The 6,000-nt window shown below is 48.0% G+C and overlaps 1 protein-coding gene across 5 annotated transcripts in view; it reads right to left on the bottom strand.

Moving 5' to 3' along the window:
• Positions 1-6,000, bottom strand: part of dclk2a (doublecortin-like kinase 2a) — a 454,170-nt gene that overhangs the window by 271,967 nt on the left and 176,203 nt on the right. The gene's annotated exons all lie outside the window — the stretch shown is intronic.

The following is a 6,000-nucleotide window of genomic DNA, read 5'->3' as shown; positions in this document are numbered from 1 at the left end:
CCCTCTCACTCACACACACAGCTCTTCTGTCTCCCTCTCACACACACACACACAGCTCTTCTGTCTCTCTCTCTCTCTCACACACACACACACACACACACACACACACACACACACACACACACACACACACACAAACACACACAGTCTCTCCCTCTCACACACACAGCTACTCTCTCTCACACACACAGCTTCCCTCTCCCTCTCACACACACAGCTACTCTCTCTCACACACACAGCTTCCCTCTCTCTCTCACACACACAGCTACTCGCTCTCACACACACAGCTTCTCTCTCTCTCTCACACACACACACCTTCTCTCTCACACACACACAGCTCTTCTGTCTCTATCTCTCACACTCACACACAGCTTCTCTGACACACACAGCTCCTCACACACACACACAGCTTCTCTCTCTTTCTCACACACACACAGCTTCTCTTTCTCTCACACACACACACACACACACACACACACACACACACAGACACACACACACAGAGCTTCTCTCTCTCTCTCACACACACACTCACACACAGCTTCTCTCTCTCTCTCACACACACACACACAAACACACATTTTCTCTGTCTCTCACACACACAGCTTCTGTCTCTCCCTCACACTCACACACAGCTTCACAGACAGTTTCTCTCACACACCCGCACACAGCATCTCTCTCTCTCACACAAACACACACACACAGCTTCTCTCTCTCTCTCTCTCTCACTCACACACACACACACACACACACAGTCTCTCCGTCTCACACACACAGCTACTCTCTCTCTTTCACACACACAGCTTCTCTGTCTCACACACACAACTTCTCTCTCTCACACACACACAGCTTCTCTCTCTCTCACACACACAGCTTCTCTCTCCCTCTCACACACACAGCTTCTCTCTCCCTCTCACACACACAGCTTCTCTCTCCCTCTCACACACACAGCTTCTCTCTCTCACACACACACACAGCTTTTCTCTCTCTCTCACACACACAGCTCTTCTTTCTCTCTCTCTCTCACACACACACAACTGCTCTCTCTCACTCACACACACACACACACACACACACACACACACACACACACACACACACCTGAACACCCAGACACACACAGCCTGTCTCTCTCACACACACAGCTCCTCACACACACAGCTTTCACACATACACACAGCTTCTCTCTCTCTCTCTCTCTCTCACACACACACACACACACACACACACACACAGCTTCTTTCTCTTACACACACACACACAGCGTCTCTCTCTCTCAAACACACACACAGCTTTTCTCTCACTTACACACACACACACACACGCAGCTTCTCTCTCTCACACACGCACTACTCTCTCTCTCACTCTCACACACACACGGACGCGCACACACACACAGCTTTTCTCTCTCTCACTCTCACACACACACACACACACACACACACACACACACACACACACACACAACTTCTGTCTCACACACACGCAGCTTCTCTCTCTCTCTCACACACACACACACAGCTCCTCTGTCTCTCACACACACACATCTCTCTCACACACCCACACAGTTTCTCTCACACACAGCTTCTCTCTCTCTCTCACACACACACACACAGCTTCTCTCTCTCTCACTCACACACACGCACGCAGCTTCTCTCTCACACACACAGATCCTCTCTCTCACACACAGTTTCTCATAAACACAGCTTCGCTTTCACACACACGCAGCTTCTCTCTCTGACACCCAGCTTCTCTCACACACACACACACACACACACACAGTTTCTCTCTCTCACACACACAGCTTCTCTCTCTCTCTCACACACAGCTTCTCTCTCTCTCACACACTCACACACACACACACACACACACACACACACACACACACACACACACACACACACAGAGCTTCTGTCTCTCACACATGCAGCTTCTCTCGCTCTCTCACACAGACACACAGCTCCTCTCTCTCACACACACACACAGACTCACAGCTTCTCTCTCTCTCACGCACATACTCACAGCTTCTCTCTCTCACACACAGCTTCTCTCTCTTTCACACACACACACAGCCTCTCTCTCTCACACACAGCATCTCTCTCGCTCTCACACACACACAGCTTCTCTCTCTCTCTCTCACGCACTCACACAGCTTTGCTCTCTCTCTCTCACACACACACACACAGCTTCTCTCTCTCTCTCACACATACACACACAGCTTCTCTCTCTCTCTCACGCACAGTTTCTCTCTCTCACACACACACGCTCACACAGCTTCTCTCGCTCTCTCTCTCTCTCTTTCACACACACACACAGCTTCTCTTTTGCTCTCTCACTCACACACACACACAGCTTCTTGCGCGCGTGCACACACACACACACATACGCACAGCTTCTCTCTCTTTCTCACACACATAGCTTCTCTCTCTCTCACTCACACACAGCTGCTCTCTCTCACACACAGTTTCCCTCTCTCTCACACACACAGCTTCTCTCTCTCTCTCTCTCACACACACACAAACACACATTTTCTCTGTCTCTCACACACCCAGCTTCTCTCTTTCACACACACAGACAGCTTCTCACACACACACAGCTTCTCTCTCTTTCTCACACACACAGCTTCTCTCTTTCTCACACACCCACAGCTTCTCTTTCAGACACACACACAGCTTCTCTTTCACAGACACAAACACACACACACACACACACACACACACACACAGAGCTTCTCTCTCTCTCACACACTCACACACAGCTTCTCTCTCTCTCTCACACACACACACACACACACACACACACAGACACACATTTTCTCTGTCTCTCACACACACAGCTTCTCTCTCTCCCTCACACTTACACACAGCTTCACAGACAGTTTCTCTCACACACCCGCACACAGCATCTCTCTCTCTCTCTCTCACACACACACAGCTTCTCTCACTCTCACACACACACAGCTTCTGTCTCTCTTACGTGCGCGCACACACACACACACCTCTTCACACACAGCTTCATGCACACTCACACACTCCCTGCTTCTCTTACACGCGCACAGCTTCACACATACTCACACACTCCCTGCTTCTCTCACACACACTCAGCTTCACACACACTCACACACTCCCTGCTGAGAGTGGAAGATCTAATTCAAGGGCAAACTGTACAGTAAATGGAAAAGCCCAGGGGAAAATTGATGCACAGAGAGATCTGGGTGTTCAGGTCCATTGTACCCTGAAGGTGGCAATGCAGGTCAACATAGTGGCCAAGAAGGCAAACGGCATGCTTTCCTTCATCGGACGGGGTATTGAGTACAAGAGTTGGCAGGTCATGTTACAGTTGTATAAGACTTTAGTTCAGCCACATTTCGAATACTGTGTACAGTTCTGGTCGCCACATTACCAAAAGGAAGTGGACGCTTTGGAGAGGGTACAGAGGAGGTTCACCAGGATGTTGCCTGGTATGGAGGGTGCTAGCTATGAAGTGAGGTTGAGTAGATTAGGATTATTTTCATTAGAAAGACGGAGATAGAGGGGGGACGTGAGTGATGTCTACAAAATCATGAGGGGTATAGACAGGGTGGATACCAAGAAGCTTTTTCCCAGAGTGGGGGACTCAGTTACTAGGGGTCATGAGTTCAAAGTGAGAGGAGGAAAGTTTAAGGGAGATATGCATGGAAAGTTCTTTACTCAGAGGGTGGTGGGTGCCTGGAACGCGTTGCCAGCAGAGGTGGTAGACGCAGACATGTTAGCATCTTTTAAGATATATTTGGACATGTACATGGATGGGCAGGGAGCAAATGGACACAGACCCTTAGAAAATATTTGACAGGTTAGACAGAGGATCTCGATCAGTGCAGGCTTGGAGGGCTGAAGGGCCTGTTCCCGTGCTGTACTTTTCTTTGTTCTCTTTGTTCTTTGCTTTTCTCTCTCTCTCTCTCTCTCACACACACACACACCTTCTCTCTCACACACACACACAGACACATGCACACACACAGAGCTTCTCACACCCACACACACAGCCACACAACTTCTCTCACACACACACAGACACTCACAAACATATAGACACAGCTTCACACACACACACTCCCTGCCTCTCTCCCACACACACAGACACACACACACACGCTGTGCTTCTCCTCACATCCGAACACTTTGTACACCTCTCTGCTTCACTCTCTCACACACTCTATGCTTGACACACGCGCGCTCTCTCTCCACTTCACAGTCTGCTACACACACACACACACACACACACACACACACACAGACACAGACACACACACACACACACACACATACAATCTCTCTCTCTCTCTCTCTCTCCCCCTCCTTTGCCCACACACACGCTCACACACATCCTGTGTCTCTCCCTGCACCACCTCCCCACACCCATCATACGCACACAGAAACACATACTAAGCCTCACTGACACTCCTTCTCTCTCTTCCCCCCTCCACAACACACATACAAACTCTCTCCACCCTCCTCCCTCAGTTTCACACGTACACACATACATATCTATTGGGTCAATCTATGTTCGCAGATACATTCTATTTTGTTCAAAAAGCACACCGCTTATTGACAGACAGTCAATGTGGTGTTTTATAAATTTTTCCTTTAGAAATAAAATCAGTCTGACTCCAAACCAAAACACAAACCGATGCTGAGCAAGGCCTCACATGTAATATGCATTGTCTGACCTAAAATGTCACCTCTTCTTTCCACTGATAAAACCTTTACTTCTCTCATGACCATGGATTGAAAGAAATTCGGGGATTTGCATATACTTATGAATCAATTAAAATCTTCTAACTGATTAAAGATTTAACAGCATCTTAGGTTTGTTTAATACATCCTTGTACGATCTTTTGTTCTTTTACTTATAATTTTGTGTTGTGTGCTTCTTTCTCACTTCACCTCACAAAGGGCTATGTTCCAAAAGCTTGTGTTTTCAAATAAACCTGTTGGACTATAACCTGGTGTTGTGACTCCTGCTATTGATATGAACAGATTCAATCATATCAAAATAGAAATTGTCAAAACTAAGTAGGTCTAGCAGCATCTGTGGAGAGAAAGCTCCAATTCAACTCTACTTTTTCCTCTACTGATGCTGCCAGGCCTGCTGAGTTTTTCCAGCAATTTCTGTGCTTGTTTCTGGTTTCCAACATCAGCAGCTCTTTTTCTTTTGGTCAATTGTATAATTTAACATTGAACAGTTTTAATTCATAAAGATTTGCATTTGTGTGTTCCAAAGTCACAAAGCATGTTACATGCTATGAATTACTTAAGCTGAGTAGCTGTGTTAAAGACAAATATGTAATGATGTTGCTGTCATGTCATCAGACTGGAAGCACGTACAGAGTTAATGGGAACTGCAGATACTAGAGAATCCAAGATAACAAAGTGTGAAGCTGGATGAACACAGCAAGGCCAAGCAGCATCTTAAGAGCACAAAAGCTGACCTCTACATTGGGAAAATCAAGCAGAGGCTTGGGGACTGCTTTGCAGAACACCTACGCTCGGTTCGCAATAAACAACTGCACCTCCCAGTCGCGAACCATTTTAATTCCCCCTTCCATTCCTTACACGACATGTCCATCCTGGGCCTCCTGCAGTGCCACAATGATGCCACCCGTAAGTTGCAGGAACAGCAACTCATATTCTGCTTGTGAACCCTGCAGCCCAATGGTATCAATGTGGATTTCACCAGCTTCAAAATCCCCTCTCCCCCCACTGCATCCCAAAACCAGCCCAGCTCGTCCCCGCCTGCCAGTGTGTGAAAAGCTGTGTGTGCCAGGTGTGGTGGGGTTGGAGGGGATTGTGGAGCGGACAAGGGAGTCGCGGAGAGAGTTGTTTTTCCAGAAGGCAGACAAGGGTGGGGATGGCCAGCTCAGCTCATCCCCGCCTCCCTAACCTGTTCTTCCTCTCACCTATCCCCTCCTCCCACCTCAAGACGCACCTCCATTTCCTATCTACTAACCTCATCCCGCCC

Source organism: Stegostoma tigrinum, chromosome 1, assembly GCF_030684315.1.
Source record: "Stegostoma tigrinum isolate sSteTig4 chromosome 1, sSteTig4.hap1, whole genome shotgun sequence".
Taxonomy (NCBI): domain Eukaryota; kingdom Metazoa; phylum Chordata; class Chondrichthyes; order Orectolobiformes; family Stegostomatidae; genus Stegostoma; species Stegostoma tigrinum.
The sequence above is the reverse complement of the archived record's forward strand: the minus strand, read 5'-3'. Positions and strand labels throughout refer to the sequence as shown.